The following is a 19,840-nucleotide window of genomic DNA, read 5'->3' as shown; positions in this document are numbered from 1 at the left end:
CAGATTTGAACCCAGGACCACTCGCTTTGAAGTCCGGTGCAGATGCCACTACACCATCGGCTGGCCATCTGTCTAACTGACTTTACCAAATATTCCTTTACCCAGTCTACTGCATTTGAATATATCCACTGTAGAGGGATGAGCTCCCTCATTATCCCAACCCAAAACTTGTTTGGACAGTAGTGATTTAAAAGGGAGTGAATGTAACCAGGATTTAGCAAGTAGAGTTTAGAACACAGGTTACTGACACTTTAATGGCCAGTTCCCAAACTGCTATCAGTGTTTTAACACTGGCTTTATTCAAAGAATAATAACCACAATTAGTTATTGATGTGAATGCAGTAGTGCAGTTCTGCTAAATGACAATGGCTTAAATAAGGTCCCTTTCCTTTACACAGATGGTAATGACTCTTGACTCTAAGTCTGAAGAATCAAAATTGGGTTTATTATGACTGACACGTTGTGAAATTTGTTACTTTGCAGCAGTGGTATAGAGCAAAACATAAAATATGCAATTAAGCAGCTGCCACAATTAACCAAGGTTTCATGGAAATTGTTAAAAAGGTATAAAAAAAAGACAAACTACCTTTGAACTGAGTAACAATTTATGTATTTAAATGAAATGCAGAATCAATTAGAACACTACCAATACTTCTACAGTACTATACAACTAGGTATTAGTTCCTAATAGTTGTTGACTGAGGAATTCATTCAGTGTACTCTCTGTTTTTTGACTGACTGTAAATGAACAAAATCAGCACAGACACCTAGTGCAGATAATGGACTGCCTTCATACAATGCTTTCAATGACTGCATCCTCTAAATCTTAATTTTCATTGTAACACTCAAGATGATTGTCAATACCTTCAAATGCTTCGTAGTTCCTAACTTCTTGGAGTAGTGAAATCGTTTTATTTTCACTCCCGCATATTTCTGGCATCTCCAAGCCTGAATGCTTGAAACCACAGTACCGTTCCAGATTTTCTTACTGCTTATTTCTCGCCAACTACCAGTGACAAAAATTACTGCTTTCTGAACAGAATTACACACAACTGACTCTGTTTAAAAACTGTTCACTCTAAGTGTGGAGTAATGTCTAACAATCACACAAGTGTACATGGCTGACTCTAGTTAGAAACCATTCAGCAACAGTCTCCTGTCCTGAGTAAGTGGCATAGAGTCCCAAATAAAAGGGGTTCCCAGCCTTTTCTCGATTAGTTTCTGTTCTTTAAGAATTATCTCAAATAAGTGGCTGCCCCAATTAACTGGAATGCACTGTATATAAATAAGTCATGCAAAAAGAGAGCAAAAATAGTGAGGTAGTGTTCATGGGGTTACTGTCCGTTCAGAAATGTGATGATGGAGGGGAAGAAGCTGTTTCTAAAATGTTGAGTGTATTTCTTTAGGCTCCTGCACCTCCTCCTCCCTATTGAGGCATTGCATCGAAGAACCAATAACCAATTACCTAAGGTCTGTATATCGTGAGGTGGGTCAATAGCATCTGCAGATTCCTTAGGAATTGGACATGGGAACTTCGGAATCTAATTGGAAAAATCTACACTCTTCCCACCCCAACACTTAATACAGTCTCCTCGTAAATTTCCAGCCATTCCACCAGCTCTGCTCCATAGGGTTCGCCGCATTCCTTATTAACTTCTGGATAATGAAAGCAGTTTATGAGGTGTGGTTGAAATTACTGGGTGAATGGTGATAAGAGGTATTCCGATAGACGGTGACTGAATGCATCAAATTACCAAGTAGGATTCTGGAATTTCTACTTAGGTCTTGGTAACCACACTTGATTATTTTCTCCTTTATCCTCATAATGGAGAAGTCTTGTTTAAAGTTCAAAGTAAATTTATTATCAAGGTACATATATGTCACCATTTACAACCCTGAGATACATTTTCTTGCAGGCATATTCAATAAATCCATAATAAAATAATAACCAATAAATCAATAATCAATGAAAGACCGCATCACCTTGGGGGTTCAACCAGTGTGTAAAGGACAACAAACTGTGCAAATAAAAAAAGAAAGAAATAATATCAATAAATAAATAAGCCATAAATATTGAGAACATGAAATGAAGAGATCTTGAAAGTGAGTCCATAGATTGTGGGAACATTTCAATAATGGGGCAAATGAAGTTGAGTGAAGTTATCCCCTACAGTTCAAGAACCTGATGGTTGAGGAGTAATAACTGTTCCTGAACCTTGTGGTGTGAGTCCTGATAACAGCCATGAGAAGAAAGCATGACCTAGGTGATGGCTGCCCCGATGATGGATGCTGCTTACCTGTGACAGCGCTCAGTGTAGAAGCGCTCAGTGGTGGGGAGGGCTTTACCCATGATAAACTGATAAACTACGTGATAAACTACTTTCTTTAGAATTTTCCACTCAAGGGCATTGGTGTTTCCACACCAGGCGGTGATGCAGCCAGTCAATATATTCTCCACTACATGCTATAATGAGCTTGGTTCCCTTAAATCATCACTAGTGGTTTAAACTTAATTATATTCTGTAATTTTGTTTGTCAAAAGGGATTTTAAAGGACATTTAAATAGTGTTCAATTGCAAATTAAAAGCGAATGGGCCTCACCCATAACCTCAGTTATTAGGTGTGCTGTTAATGGCTTCCTCGCTAGAGGAGCTGTTTTATTACACCCAGTGTGGATTGGTTGCAAAGGGTCTCCTATTGCAGAGTATTTTGAGTTCCAGCAACTCGGGAAAATGATGGTGCAACAAGGGTAACACACACAAAATGCCAGAGGAACTCAGCAGGCCAGGCAGCATTTATGGAGAGGAATAAACAGCCAACATTTCAGGCTGAAACCCTTCATTGAGACTCTTGGTGCAACATGACCTGGTTGTCTTTCTACACCAGTCACTTAAAGCAAGTGTTCAGTTTGCATCAAGCAGCTGCGAAGGCAAATGGAATGTTTTCTGGTATTGGTTGCCAAAGGATTTAAGTACAGGAACAAGGATGTCTTGCTGTGGATGTAAAGGCCCTTGGTTGACTCCATTTAGAGTTGGGATGCAGCTTTGGTCTCAACCTGAGGACTGAAGTGAGTAATGCTATCTGAGTGCAGTCAGTAGCTACTAGACTGATTCCCGGGAATGTCGTGGCTGACATATGAAGAGGTAATGAGCAATCCCCTCAAAATGCTGAAGGGACCCAGTGGGTCAGGCATAATCTCTGGAGGGGAATAAATAGTTGATATTTTGGGACAAGGCCCTTCATCAGGGTGCTGTTTGAGCTGCTGAATTCCTCCAGCACTTCGTGTGCGTTGCTCCAAATTTCCAGCGTCTGCAGAGTTTCTTGCGTCCAGGAGGAAGATTGGGTAGGTTACATTCACCACAGTGCAGAAGAGTCACAGCAACCTGCAAAAGTTTGAACAGGATGTTGCATTGTGCCAGCGGTTAGGATTACTGCCCCCATAACAAGTACGTAAGGTTATGACTCCAGCGGCACAGATTCAACCCCGACCTCATTGCTGTGATGTACTATCAATAACTCCAAAAGACTGGAAGTAGAGTAAATACAGAAAGGTTTTTATTAGCAGTAAAATGGACCACGTCCATGCTGGATGACCGCCCTGGACTGTGGGAGGAGCAGTGACACAATCGCCTTTATCCAGGGGTCATGGGAGGAGCCACAGGAGCAGTCAGCAGAGGGGTGTGTCCAGACAGATATACATGGTTTACCACATGCTGTCTGTGTAGAGTTTGATCTTTAACCCTGTGATTGCTACGACCTCTACATCCCGAAGAAGTGCGGGTTGGTAGGTTCACAAAAATGATTCCAGGATTGAACAGCTTGTCATATGAGGAGAGTTTGATGGCTTTGGGCTTGTACACACCAGAATTCAGAAGAATGAGGGGTGACCTCATTGGAGCCTATTGAATGTTGAAAGGCCTCAATAGAGTGTGTGTGGAGAGGAAGTTTCCTATGTTGGGGGAGTCCAGGACCAGTGGGGACAGCCTCAGAAAAGAGGGGCGTCCTTTTAGAATGGAGATGAGGAAGGATTTATTTTGCTAGAAAGTGGTGAATCTGTGGAATTCATTGTCGCAGGCGGCTGTGGAGGCCAAGTCTTTATGTATATGTAAGGCAAATTGATATATTCTTGATTGGTCAGGGCATGAAGAAGGCAGGAGATTGAGACTGAGAGGAAAAATGGATCAGCCATGATGAAATGACAGAGCAAGCTCGATGGGCCAAATGGCCTAATTCTTCTCCTATATCTCATAGTCTTAAGGACTTAATTAGACACTGGAAGTCTGTAAAATGGAGAATGAAATCAGGTTCAAGAGGCTCAAGTTTAATTGTGTTGAGAGTTCCAATCAGATAGAGTGTGGTGAACTACATATACCTGTCTGGACATGCCCCCTGCTGACTGCTCCTGTGGCCCCTCCCACTGACCGTGGCTTCTCCCACAGACCCCGGTATAAAGGCGATTGAGGCCTGAGCCCGGCCCTCAGTCTCCAGGATGTAGTATGGTGGTCAACTACTGCTTGTTCTTTCGTCCAGTCAATAAAAGCCGATATCTCGCCTCATGTCTCAGAGAGTTATTGATGGTGCATCATAGAGGAGATGGCAATAACCCATGGATCGAGTTGGAAGCATTTTCCGCCCCTGAGCTGTAGTTTCTGGATTCAAATCCCACTCCTTAAAATTCAGACATTCTCCCTCTGAATACAGAGGAAGTGCCAGGCTGTCAGAGTTGCAGTCTGTTCAATTTTCTCCCTCCAAGTAGATATAAAAATCCCATGAGACCATTCTGAAGAGGGGATAGCAATCCCCATTGCCCAGGGCAATACTTATCCCACCGTCAACATCGCTGAAGCATATCAGCTGGTCACTGTCACATTTTTCTTCGTGGGATTTTGTTTTGTGCAAACTGGCTATTGTTTGATCTGTTCTTCAGAAGCACATTATTGGCTGTAAAGAACATTAAGATCCTCTGAGGCCATAAAAAGGTTTTTCTTTGCTTCAGAGAGTGTAACTATCTACATGAGAACTATCGTGTGAAGCTGTCCTGTGGGAAGTGTTAACAAGGAACAGTGGCTACCCACCAAACCTGCAGTATAACCTGGAAAATGATGGGATGTTATTCAACTTTGAATCAGGCAGTGGAGTAAGATAAAAAAGCATGTATCAAGACCATAGAGACCACTCCTGGACAACAATGCCATTGACCCATCTCCACCAGTGGACCTCATTACCTTCACAGTCATTAACAAATTGCTTCGGAGTACACACCAACTGATAGTGTAGGCTTTAAAGGAACAATCCTGTAGCAGTGACTATCCAGAAGCAGAAAGGAAAGAGAGACAAGAGAGACTGCAGGTGCAGGAAAGCAATGCTTGTTTTAAACTTAGGAACACACACAAAATGCTGGAGAAACTCAGCAGCTCAGGCAGTATCTAAGGAGGGGAATGAACAGTTGATGTCTCAGGCTGAGACCCTGATCAGGACGTTCTTGAGTTCTGAAGAAGGGTCTCACCCTGAAACATCAACTGTTAATTCCCTTCCGAAGACACTGCCTGAGCTGTCAAGTTCCTCCAGCATTCTGTGTGTGTTTGCTGCAGATTTCCAGCATCTGCAGAAGCTCTTGCATTTAAAACTTAGGAATGCATGCTTTAATATTTTAGCATTTGATGATCGGCAGTGTGAAATCTACTTTGGTTGAGGGACAAGTGACTTTTGGAAGCGCTCCCCCAGGCTGAGGTGGTTTGTTCATTTCCACCCGGGATCCTGTGGGCCTCTGCTTAACTCATTTAAAATACTCCATCAGCACCTCTTGAAGAATCAGCCTGGGTGCTTGCTCTGCTATGGGGGTGTTTGACCCACTCCCCACCAGCACACACACACTTTGTCAGCTGGAGACATGATGGCTACCAATTGACCTTCAGTGAGTAGCAGAGCGCAGAATGTCCTGGTTATAAAGAACACTTTTCTGGATTATTCCAGTAAGGATCTACTGTTGTGCCCACTGGTAAAACAAAAGATTCTAGTGTTAAGGCTTCAACATTACACATTATAATCAATCAATATGTGCAATGTTTCTCTCTGCTACTAGGATTTCACGGGATATGTAACAGTCATCAAAATGATCCAAATAAATATTGCTGCCTTCACCAAAATTCCTTTTGCACCACTACATAATGCAGCTTAAGTCTTGCGCAACATTGCTCTGCAAAAGATTTGTGTGTGCCAGAAACATTTTAATCATAGTTATTTATTTCTGTGAACACTTATGGGAAATCAAGGTTGATTCATTACCAATAAGCAAGAGATGATGATGTTGAAAGAAGGACCAGTCTGAGGTAATCTTGACTGTTCTAGGGTTGGATGTCTGGGAGTGTCCAGACCAAGTGGCTGGATGTCATGTTTTTCTCACTGGTCTTGAAGTACAACCCTGCAACACCTCCTTCTACACAATCCCTTCCCTAGTGACTTTCATTCAAGCCAGTGTGTGTTATGTTTGTGCGGAGCAAGAACAACAACAGAATAGTAGGATTAAACGGTTTTATTGAGTCAAGTTAGTCACAGTACACGCTGGGCAACTTACAGTTCGGGAACAATGAAACTGGCCCATTAAGACTAAAACATGCACATTTGAAAGTCAGCACAAAAAGAGAGTGCCTCCTGCTTGTAGGAGGCCCTGTTGATTCACCCCGCGATCAATTGGCTGTAGGTGCACTTGCCAGATTCTCGCAAATGACCCAATACAGTGACCATCAAGTGGTTCTTCGATCTAGTTTTTTCCTCGTGTACAATTCTCCTCAATGACTCTGTAAAAATTTGCTGTCCACAATAACAGAAGGTTATCCAACTCTGAAACCAGGTAACAAACTGTACGTGTTCCATGTACCACACTTGTTTGTCTCCTGTATATCCTAAAGCACTAAGGACACATTGTTTCCACAAATAATTCAACCTGCTACATTCCCATTCTGACATGTCAGTCCATGGCCTTCTCTTGTGCCAAGATGAGGCCACCCTCAGGGTGGAGGAGCAACACCTTATATTCCGTCAGGGTAGCCTCCAACCTGATGGCATAAATATTGATTTCTCCTTCCGGTGAACAAATTCCACTCACCCCTCCTCTATTCCCCTCTCTGGCTTTTTACATCTTCTCACCTGCCTATTCATTCCCCTGGGTCCCCTCCTCCTTCCCTTTCCCCTATGGTTCACTCTCTTATCAGATTCCTTCTTCTCCAGCCCTTGACCTTTCACATCTACCTGGCTTCACCTATCACCTTTCAGCTAGCCTCCTTCCCCTCCCCCACCCCTTCCTTCTCAGTCCTGATGAAGGGTCTCAGCCTGAAACGTAGACTGTTTATTCTTTTCCATAGATGCTGCCTGACCTGCTGAGTTCTCCCAGCATTTTGTGTGCGTTGCTTTAGGTTTCCAGTAACTGCAGCCTTTCTCATACTTACGATTTGCTACAAAACTTTTACTTGTTTTGCTACACGAGATTATTATTCCAAACTGTTGACTGGAAAAGTCACCAGGAAATGGTGGGAAATCACCAGGTAGAAGTTGATCCAATCATTGTTATTACAATTGTTTATGGGTTATGATGAAGCTAATTTATAAATACGCTAAAATAATGCCTGTTTGTGAGATTGTCTCTTTAACTAACAATTGGCAGGGGTACATGCGAGGCAAATTAATAATCACCCAATCCATACAGATTGTTACAATATACCCTCCCCCCAAAACAAAAATGAGAAACTTGAAGAGACAGGATAAAGGCAAAAGATGCCATTAACCTTGGAAAAACAAAAGATAAGTCAGCGGATAGGGATGAGGAGCTGCAGTTTTGAGTCTTGTAGAGGACGGGTGGTCTTGAGGATGGAGTGGGAGGAGGTTGCTGTGTTAAAAGCAGGGTTCCAAAGATCTGCCCTGAGACAGCCTGATAGAGCATGTTGTGAGGACATTCATTTCAACAGAGGGAGATGATAAATCCATGTGGATGGTGTGCTGAAGGAACGAGGCATAATATTATAGTCATAGAGCAATGTAGCATGGAATCAGGCCCGTCAACCCAACTCAGCCATGCTGACAAAGATGCCCATTTGCTTGCCTGCATTTGGCCCATGTCCATTAGACATCGGAGCAGAATTAGGCTATTTGGCCCATCACTTCTTGTCTGCCATTCCATCATAAAGCATAAGACATAGGAACAGAGTAAGGCCATTTGGCCCATTGAATCTCCTCTGCCATTCCACCATAAAACTTTAGATATAGGAACAGAATTAGGATATTCAGTCCATTGAGTCTGCTCCACTAATTATGATTGACTTACTATTCCTCTCAACCCCATTCTCCTGCCTTCTCCCAATTACCTTTGATGTCCTTACTAATCAAGAATCAATTAACCTTCTCTTTAAATATACCCAATGACATGCCCACCAAAGCTGTTTGTGCTAATGAATTACACAGATTCACCACCCTCTGGCTAAAGAAATTCCTCCTCATCGCTGTCCTCCAGGGACGACCTTCCATTCTGATGCAGTGTGTTCTGGTCCTGGACTCCCCCAGTGCCAGCTTTGTTGCTCCACAAAATCTCCTCGCACCTTGTGGCGAGAAAAGAGTTAAAGGGCTAACCTTTCAGCAGAGATTGCTGCTCTCTGAAGGGTGTGGACAGAGATCTGTGGGACCAATGAAGGGTTAGATCAGAAGGTAAAATGATAAGGAAGACGTACTTAGTAGGTCAGGCAGCACCTGTGATAAAAGAGTATACTTCAGGTTGATGATCCTTTGATAACTTAGACTTGAGTAAGTGTTAGCACTTTTAAATATTAGCCTTTTTATCACTTGTACTTCACATACAGTGAAATGTATCATTTGCGTCAAAACAAATCAGTGAGAATTGTGCTGGGCAACCTGCAAGTGTTGCCACGCTTTTGGCGCCAACATAACATGCCCACAAATCACTAACCCTACACGTATGTCTTTGGAATGTGGGAGGAAATCCCCATTATCGTACAAACCTCTTACAGGCAGCAGCGGGAATTGAACCCTGATCAGTGATCGCTGATGCTAACCTCTACACTACTGTGCTGCCCATCTCTTCAATCAGCCCGTGTTTTTGAGACACATTTGAATATGGAATGGTGCATCAAACTAGCCGCAGTACTGAGGGATTGCTAATCTATCGGAGAAGATACAAGACGTTAAAGAAACTCTCGCTTGACCTGAATGCAAAGGTGAGAAGAGGGAATCTATCTTACATTAGGAGGGTTCCTGCAGAGTGTAAATAAATATGTCATATGAAGACTGTTTGATGGCTCAGGGCCTGTATCACTACAATTTAGAAGAATGAGGGGTGACCTAATTGAAACCTATCAAATGGTGAAAGGCCTCGATAGAGTGGATGTGGAGAGAATGTTTCCAATGGTGGGAGAGTCTAGGACCAGAGGACACTGCTTCAGAATAGAAGGGCACCCTGTTAGACTGGAGATGAGGAGGAATTTCTTTAGCTAGAGACTGATAAATCTGTGGAATTCATTGCTGTGGAGGCCAAGTCTTAATGTATATTTAAGGCAGTGGTTGATAGATTCTTGATTGGTCAGGGCATGAAGGGATATGAGGAGAAGGCAGGAGATTGGGGCTGAGAGGGAAATTACATCAGCCATGATTAAATGATGGAGCAAACTTAATGGGCCAAATGACCTAATTCTGCTCCTATATTTTATGATCTAAATCATGGTTATTCCAGGAATACCCACCAACGTCATTTTGAGGGTCTTAAGGCAATCATACAATGGTTCAAGGAAACAAGATTGAAGTAACTAGCACAGGTCAGTAGTGACACAGGCCCACTGGATGGACAGAGCTTATGCTACACTGAACCAATTACAGACCTTCATTAGTATCCATGAGATGATATATTAGGTTTTAGAATTGAGGCTTTCAATGGTTATAGGTTAGAATCAAAAAATGATTGCCATGGTCTTATCAGGTCACCAGCCCTATTTTATGGAACATGTTGCAAGCACAGTAGCTATACTGCATGAAGCTAGGTTTCTGTGGCATATTATACATTTCTTATTCATTACCAGCAACACTTAGTTAACCTTCCATAAGACCATGAGACATAGGAGCAGAATTAGGCCCCATTAAGACTGCTGCATCATTCCATCATGGCTGATTTATTACCCCTCTCAAGCCCATTCTCCTGCCTTCTCCCATAACCTTTGACACCCTTAATAATTAAGAAACTATCAACCTCTGCTTTAAATATACCCAATGACTTGATCTCCACAGTCGTCTGTGGCAAAGAATTCCACAGATTCACCACCCTCTAGTTCAAGAAATTTCTCCTAGTCTCTAAAGAGGTCCGGCTCTGCACTCTTAGAAGATGTGCTTCTCTCTCTTTTACCTTAAGATGGAAGTGCTGAGTTGCTGTTATCTGATCTACCCTCTGCCACCCATTGTTAGAGGAATTGCTTTAACACCGGCATTGGGATTGGCAGAGCACTTCTTAGAGATGCTTCATCCATGGCAATCCAGATAGTATTTCATTCAAAGAGCCAACAAGTTTTCAAAGGAAAATGACCCATCATCATTTTCAAGCTATAATCTGTCAATCATCCTGTGACCTTCAGTGCAGCTCATTCGCAACAATGGATGTCTTCAAACTAGGGAATTAGAATCAGGTTTAATATCACCGGCACGTTGCTATGCAGCAGCAGTACACTGCAATATATAATGGTAAAAACTGAATTACAGTATATATATATATATATAAATAAATATAAAAAAGTTAAATTAAATAAGTAGTGCAAAAAGTGGTGAGGTAGTATACATGGATTCAATGTCCATTTAAAGGGGAAGAAGCTATTCCTGAACCGCTGAGTGTGTGCCTTCAGGCTCCTGTACTTCCTTCCTGATGGTAGCAATGAGAAGAGGGCATGTCCCGGGTGATGGGAGTCCTTAATGATGGATGTCGCCTTTTTGAGGCATCGCTCCTTGAAGTCTGGGATGCTGGGAAGGCTAGTGCCTGTGAGTTTACAAGGTTCTGTAGCTTATTTCAATCCTATGCAGATCCCCCCCCCCCCCCATACCAGACAACGATACATCCAGTCAGAATGCTCTTTACAGTACATCTGTAGAAATTTGGAGAGTCTTTAGTGACATACCAAATCTCCTCAAACTCCTAATGAAATATAGCCACTGTCATGCCTTCTTTATAACTGCATCTATATGGTGGGTCCAGTTAGATGTTCAGAAATTAGATGGTTAGAAGTTACAGAAGGGGTAAATAACAGTCATAATTACTAGAATACAGTAATAAAGTGGCATGTTACAGGAGCTGTTTCTGTTTTACTAAACTGCCTTTGGCCAGCATGACAGAGGAATGAGATGTTTATCAGGTTGTAGAGATCCTCACACCATGAGCCTTTCCCTAGCCCATAGGCTTTAAAAATGTCAAACTTGACTTTGTCTGCTCACTAATACAAGAGATTCAGCAGGTGCTGGAAATTCAGAGTAACACACACAAAATGCTGGAGGAACTCAGCTGGTCATGCAAGATCTATGGAGGGGAACAAAGAGTTGACATTTTGAGCTGAAACCCTTTCATCAGGGCTAATTTATCTAATAACTCCTCCTTTTATCTGATATTTGCTCTTCCCCTTTTTAAGCCTTGGTGTTTCTCATGGATTGGTACATAGACATAGGAAAGGCTTAAGTGTAAGAATCTTGATTATAAAGGGAAGTAAACTTAGAGGAAAACTTAGAGTCATCTCTAGTTTTTAGATAAAAACTAAATCATTTGGCTAAATCAAGGAACAATAAGAATTAGGTATTGGTGTAATTATTGTCAGATACACCAAGATACAGTGAAAAGCTTTTGCTTTGCATGTCAGGTGAAGTTTAAGTTACTTGCTTAACAACATTTTACTCATCCAACAAATGGTTGCAAGTAAGAAATTGGTTTTAAAATTAAGGTTATAAAATCTACAGAACGTCGCCATGTCATCTTGGATTTTCATTCTTGACTGAAGACTTAGGAGCAGAATCAGGCCATTCAGCCCATCGAGCCTGCTCTACCATTCCACCATGGCTGATCTATTATCTCTCTCAACCCCATTCTCTTGCCTTCTCCCCATAATCTGATTAATCAAGAGCCTATCAACCTCTGCCTTAAATATACCCAACCACTTGGCCTCCACAGCCATTTGTGGCGAAAAGTCATGAACTCTCAGAGGATGGCCAATGCATAAGCATTTGATCATTGGCAGTGTTGTTATAAACTATTTATTGAAACAACAATTTGGTTAGCAACCTATAGAAGAGTATGAGTTATTCAAGATTGTTTGTCATTTCCCATACACAAGTGTAAAGGACAATGAAATACAGTAATTGCTCCTCCCAATCCAAAACATCATATAAAAAATACACTAAGATAAAGAATGCAACAGAAAAAAACCCCACAATAATTATAAGTACATAAGCTAACTCATACTGTATACATAGATTGATTATATGTACATGAAGTGACAGAAGGCACAGGAGTGTCTATACATTGGATGACTGACAAGAAATGATGAAGAAGTGGTGGTTGGAGGGCACGGAGTGGTGGGTTAATGGTTGCAGATTAATGGTTGATCAGCCTTATTGCTTGGGGAAAGTAATGTTTTTGAGCCTGGCACTGTAGTTCTGGCGTGGATGCTACGTAGCCTCGTCTCTGATAGAGAGGGACAAGCAGTCCATGAGCAGGGTGGGTGAAATCCTTCATGATATTGCTGGCCTTTTTCTGGCACCGTTCTGTAAATACATTTTTGATGATAGGTAGGCTGGATGCTGGTGATGCGCCGGCAGTTTTGACTACCCATTGTAAAGCCTTCCTGTCTGCCACAGTACAGTTTCCATACCATGCAATAATGCAGCACATTAGAATGCTCTGTACTGCTCACCTGTAGAAGGTTATGAATATTGATGTGCAAAGTCCCACTCTCTTCAGCCTCCTCAGAAAGAAGGAGTGTAGGTGAGCTTTCCTGACTGTGTGGAATGTGTTCTGAACCATGAAAGGTTGTATGAGTTGTGCACTCCCAGGAATTTGAAACTAAAGTTTTCACTGCTGTACTGCCGATGTGAAGAGCTGTGCGTGTTCTCCTGAAGTCAGTAACCATCTCCTTTGTCTTGTTGACATTGATGAAGAGGTTATTTGCCTGGCACCAGGCCTTGAGCTCTTCCACCTGAAGTGGGTGGGATTGAAACATTCCACTTCAGACTGATGCACTTCTCACCCTTTCTAACACAAACTCAGTTTCTTCTCCAAGTTCAATTAGTGTAAAGAAATATAACAGTGGAAATCTTTTGTTTTCTGTTTATTCAGTAAGGAGTTTGTACATTCTCCCCGTGGCCGTGTGGGTTTCCTCCCATTGTCCAAAGATGTACTGATTGGTAGGTTAGTTGGTCATTGTAAATTGTCCCATGATTAGGCTAGGAGTACAGACAACCTAGGTTCATTTTCTGTCACTGCCTGTAAGCAGTTTTAATGTTGTCCCTGTGATTGTATGGGTTTCTTCCAGGAGCTCCGGTTTCCACACACAGTCCAAAGACATACCGGTTAGTAAGTTAATTGGTCATTGTAAATTGTCCCATGATTAAGCCAGGAGTACAGACAACTTGGGTACATTTCCCGTCGCTGCCTTTAAGGAGTTTGTACGTTCTCTCCGTGACTGTGTGAGTTTTCTCCAGGTGCTCCAGTTTCCTCCCACAGTCTAAAGACGTAGGTTAATTGGCCATTGTAAATAGTCCTGTGATTAGGCTAGGATTAAATCGGGGGGTTGCTGGGTGGCCTGGCTCAAAGGGCCGGAAGGGCCTATTCCATGTTGTATGTCAATAAATAAAATTTCCAAGTGGTGTAATACTAAGCCACGGAGTCTAATGGGGCTACGTTTAAGCAAAAATTATGTCCTCACCTGCAATTCTTCATTTTTCTGGGCCCAAATGTTACAGGAATTGTCACTTTATGTTACAATGTATGTGGCTACAGAGGGGGAAGCAGTCTCAACCGAAGCATTCATCGTCCCTTTGCTGCTTGGCCTAGTAGGTTCTCCCAGCTCCCCTATCAGATTCAGATTTATTTGTCACATGAATATTAAAGCATACATTTGAGTGTGAAATGGGATATTTCAAGTGGGTATTGATAGGTTCTTGATTAGTAAGGGCATCAAATATTACAGGGAGAAGGCAGGAAAATGGGGTTGAGAGGGATAATAAATCAGCCATGATGGTGGCAAAAACTAGAAGGGCCGAATGGCATAATTCTACTTCTATGTCTTATGGGTACATACAGTAAACTGTATGGTTTGCGTTAGCAACCAGCACACCAAAGGATGTACTGGGGGCAGCCCGCCTCCTATCAATGAGAATCCCCATTCAACCAAAGATGTCTCACTCCACATCACTCCTGTGATGGGTTTTAATCCCTGGATACTAACTAATCCATTAACTTAACCATTACCACCGCTGCATCACATAAAATATTAATTCAATGTGTCGCCACCCACTTTATAGCTCATGTGAACAATCTTTTTTAAATGGACATGATGGCATTGTGGTTGAGTTACCGGATTAACAGCTAAAGTTCTGAAGCACAAATCCAGAGGCAGGAGAATTTATACTCAAGAATTAAATAAATATGCTTAAAGACAACTGAGGACTACTGGTTGCTATAACAACATATCAGGTTCACTCATGTCCTTCAGGAAAGGAAACCTGCTGTCCTTACCCAGTCTGGGACATGTGGGGATGCACACCTACCAATGTGGGTAATTCGTATCTGCTTTCTCAGTCAGAGGGAATCAGGGATGAACAAGAACTGCTGGTCTTGTTAATGAGGACTTGGTCATCTCTGAGACCAAAGTATGCAGGTTTTCCCAATGGGTGGACAGCCACAAGGCTGCAGGACCAGACAGCATCCCAGGGCAGGTATCCAGAGTGTGCGCGACACAACTGGGAAATTTTTAATCTCCCTCTCCCAGTGTAGAGTGCCCTCCTGCTACAAAACATCCACCAGTGTTCCTGTACTCAAAAAGACCAAGGTAACATGTCTGAACGACTGACGTCCTGCCGCACTCACCTCAATAGTAAGCAAATGCTTTGAGAGGTTGGTCAAGGACTACATTTGCAACATAGTACCACTGACACTGGACCCCCTACAATTCGCCTACCAACTCTACCGATCGACAGATGACGCAATAGCCACAGCTCTACACACCATCCTTACATATCTGGTGAAGAAGGACGCTTATATGAGAATGCTGTTCTTGGACTACAGTTCAGCATTCAACACCATAATTCCCTCCAGGCCCAACAAGAAGCTCAGAGACCTTCACCCTGTCTTGTGTAGCTGGATCCTGGACTTGCTGTCAGATCGCTGGCAGGTGTAAGAGTGGGCTCCCTCACTTCTGCCCCTCTGACCCTCAACACAGGAGCCCCTCAGGGCTGTGTCCTAAGCCCCTTCCTTTACTCTCTGTAAACCCATGACTGTGTCGCCACCCACAGCTCCAATCTGCCAATAAATTTGCCAATAACACTACACTGATTGGCCAATCTCAAATAATAATGAGGCATCCTACAGAGAAGAAGTCATCACCCTGACACAGTGATGTCAAGAAAACAACCTCTTCCTCAATGTCGCAAAAATGAAGTAGCTGGTTGTGGATTACAGGAGGAATAGAGACAGGCTAACCCCTATTGACATCAATGGATTTGGAGTTGTGAGGGTAAACAGCTTTAAGTTCCTCGACAAAAACATCACCAAGGATCTCACGAGGTCTGTATGTACCACAACAGTGCCTCTTTCACCTCAGACGGTTGAAGAAGTTTGGTGTGGGCCCCCAAATCCTAAGAACTTTCTACAGGAGCAAAATTGAGAGCATCCTGACTGGCTGCATCACTGCCTGGTATGGGAACTGTACTTCCCACTATTCAGAACATTTAAAAAGAAAGGTGTGTAAAAAGGGCCAAAGGATCATTGGGGACCCGAGTCACCCCAACCACAAACTGTTCCTGCTGCTACCACCCGGGAAACGGTACCACAACCTAAAAGCCAGGACCAACAGGCTCCGGGACAGCTTCTTCCACCAGAACATCAGACTGGTTAATTCATGCTGACACAACTGTATTTCTATGTTATACTGTTGTACATACTATTTATTATAAATCACTATAAATTGCATATTGCACATTTAGACAGAGACATAATGTAAAGATTTTTACTCCTCATGTATATGTAGGATGTAGGTAATAAAGTCAATTCACTCAGTTGTTAAATAACAAAAGGAAACAAAAAAAAAAGAACAGAAATGGGGATAAGTGGTGAAGAGGGAAGGGAAAATTCATCTGAGATGATTGATGCGTTACAGAGTTTCATTCGGCAACTATTCTGACCTGAGGTTGATGCTTATGTTGTTCTGGGAAATGGCATTCATCACCCAAGATCGATGTATCTCATCTTCTCACACCCCTGACTATAACATTGCTCTCATCTTTTGGACCAAACTTACATTATTATAATCTTCAATAATTAATATATTTGTATATTTAAAGCAGAGGTTGATAGGTTCTTGATTGGCAAGTCCGTCAAAGTTTGCGGGGAGGAGGTAGGAGATTGGAGTTGTATAGGAAAACAAGTCAGCACAGACTTGATGAACCAAATGGTTTAATTTTGCTCCTATGTCTTGCAATCTTGTACCCAATACTGGAAATCATAGCTTTCTTAATATTATCATCTTGAGCAAACCCATGAAGTATTCTGCCAGTATCTGCAGAAACACAAGTCTCTCATTAAATGGGAAGAATATTATTAAACAAGAAGTTTAAAAATCACCTTATTAAGCTAAAGAATATATGACTAGTAACTCATTGAATCAATGGATTGTGGAGTCCTAGTCTTCTCGGATCCATCCCTTGAAGAGATTGGGTTGGTTTCGGTTTCAAAATGTTGCCTAGTTGCCCAGGTGGAGAAAGTACGTGCATGTATGTATATATACACACACACACACATACACACACACATGTCCATGTGGAAGTAATAGGAGGACCTTGGTAGGCTTGGTGGTCTTGTGATGCAGACCTCCTCAACCTCTCTCTGACTAAAACCCTATCATATTTCATTTTGGGCTGAAAGGAAGGTTCAGTAGAAGAGTTCAAAATTAAGCATTTTTGAAGTACATTAGAACTGTTTCCACCCAATCCAAGAAAAGCTGAGAGGAGAGTGCTTCCATCCCCCCACTGAGCTGTTAAATAGTAGAAGCAAGTTAAATAGTATTTTCCACAAGGGAGCTGGATAAGTACTAGAAAATGAAACATTTGCAATGCTGTGGAGTGAGTGGGTTGTCTGTGGATTGATTGCCTCATTCTGAAACCTGTGCCAGCTCTGTCTGGCATATAAAGAGGCATATAGAAGACTTGATGAGGGCAGAGTGGTATACATGGATTTTAGTAACTCTTAATAAAGCCCTGCAGGGCAGGTTGGTGCAAGGGATCCAAGAAGTGTTGTGAACTCGGTCCCAAATTTGGCTTAGTGATAAGAGGCAGAGGATTATGGACGGGTGTTTTTCTGACTATAAGCCAGTAACAAATGGTGCACAGCAGGGATTAGTGCTGGGACTTCTGTTGTTTGTAATAATATATACAGTGGCATGCAAAGGTTTGGGCACCCCGGTTAAATTTTATGTTACTGTGAATAGGTAAGAGTAAAAGATGACCTAATTTCCAAAAGGCATAAAGTTAAAGATGACACATTTCTTTAATATTTTAAGCAAGATTACTTTTTTATTTCCATCTTTTACAGTTTCAAAATAACAAAAAAGGAAAAGGGCCCGAAGCAAAAGTTTGGGCACCTTGCATGGTCAGTACTTAGTAACACCCCCTTTGGTAACTATCACAGCTTGTAAACGCTTTCTGTAGCCAGCTAAGAGTCTTTCAATTCTTTGGGAGATTTTCACCCATTCTTCCTTGCAAAAGGCTTCTATTTCTGTGAGATTCTTGGGCCGTCTTGCATGCACTGCTCTTTTGAGATCACTCCACAGATTTTCGATGATGTTTAGGTCAGGGGACTGTGAGGGCCATGGCAAAACCTTCAGCTTGCGCCTCTTGAGGTATTCCATTGTGGATTTTGAGGTGTGTTTAGGATCATTATCCTGTTGTAGAAGCCATCCTCTTTTCATCTTCAGCTTTTTTACAGACAGTGTGATGTTTGCTTCCAGAATTTGCCGGTATTTAATTGAATTCATTCTTCCCTCTACCAGTGAAATGCTCCCCGTGCCACTGGCTGCAAAACAAGCCCCAAAGCATGATCGATCCACCCCCGTGCTTAGCAGTTGGAGAGATGTTCTTTTCATGAAATTGTGCACCCTTTTTTCTGCAAACATACCTTTGCTCATTGCGGCCAAAAAGTTCTATTTTAACTTCATCAGTCCACAGGACTTGTTTCCAAAATGCATCAGGCTTGTTTAGATGTTCCTTTGCAAACTTCTGACGCTGAATTTTGTGGTGAGGACGCAGGAAAGGTTTTCTTCTGATGACTTTTCCATGAAGGTCATATTTGTGCAGGTGTCGCTGCACAGTAGAACAGTGCACCACCACTACAGAGTCTGCTAAATCTTCCTGAAGGTCTTTTGCAGTCAAACGAGGACTTTGATTTGCCTTTCTAGCAATCTTACGAGCAGTTCTCTCAGAAAGTTTTCTTGGTCTTCCAGACCACAACTTGACCGCCACCATTCCCGTTAACTGCCATTTCTTAATTACATTATGAACTGAGGAAACGGCTACCTGAAAACACTTTGCTATCTTCTTACAGCCTTCTCCTGCTTTGTGGGCATCAGTTATTTTAATTTTCAGAGTGCTAGGCAGCTACTCAGAGGAGCCCATAGCTGCTGATGTTGGGGCAAGGTTTGAGGAGTCAGGGTATTTATAAAACTTTGAAATGTGCATCACCTGGCCTTTCTTAACGATGACTGTGAACAAGCCATAGCCCTAACAAGCTAATTAAGGTCTGAGGCCTGAGAATTCAAATCTGTTGGGTGTCCAAACTTTAGTATGGTGCTCCTTTCCTTTTTTTCCCACTCTAAAATTGCACAAAACAAAAATAATACACTAATCTTGCTTAAAATGTTGAAAAAATGTTTCATCTTTAATTTCATGACTTTTGGAGATCAGTTCATCTTCTACTCACTTAACTATTCACAGTAACAGAAATTTTGACCAGGGGTGCCCAAACTTTTGCATGGCACTGTAAATGACTTGCATGAGAATATGGGTGGTCTGATTAGTACATTTGCAGACAACATGGAAATTGGTGGAGCTCTAGTTAAGGAACAAGGTTGTCTTAGGACACAGTGGAACCTAGATCTGCTGGAAAGCTGGATGAAGCAGCAACAAATGAAACTGGTCTATTCAAGTACCAGGTGATATAGTTTTGGGAAGCCAAATTCTGAAAGGGTATTTAAAGGAAATGCCAGGGGTTCTAGGAACACTGATGTACAGAGAGATTGGATAGGTACATGGTTAGGAAATTTTTGGACTGATATGGACCAAATGCAAAAAAATGGGACTAGGTTAGCCTCCATGGGCCAGTTGGGCCAAAGGGGCTGTTTCCTTGTCCTATGTCTGTATGAACAGAGAGAACCAAAGTGGAAGTCTATAACACTGCAAGTGGACTCAGCTCCACAGCGAAAAAGTGTAATATACCAAATACTGAAAGACCTGGATAGAGTGGAGGTGGAAAGGGTGTTTACACTAGGAGAGTCTTGGGTCTGACGCCACAACCTCAGAATAAAGGGGCATCCCTTTAGAACTGAGATGA

The 19,840-nt window shown here is 42.2% G+C and overlaps 1 protein-coding gene across 1 annotated transcript in view; it reads left to right on the top strand.

Moving 5' to 3' along the window:
- ccdc92ba (coiled-coil domain containing 92Ba) overlaps positions 1-19,840 on the top strand; it is a 77,682-nt gene that overhangs the window by 49,641 nt on the left and 8,201 nt on the right. The gene's annotated exons all lie outside the window — the stretch shown is intronic.

The sequence above is a fragment of the Hemitrygon akajei genome, chromosome 8, assembly GCF_048418815.1.
Source record: "Hemitrygon akajei chromosome 8, sHemAka1.3, whole genome shotgun sequence".
Taxonomy (NCBI): Eukaryota; Metazoa; Chordata; class Chondrichthyes; order Myliobatiformes; family Dasyatidae; genus Hemitrygon; species Hemitrygon akajei.
Note: the sequence above shows the minus strand (reverse complement) of the source record. Positions and strands in the feature narration are given on the sequence as shown.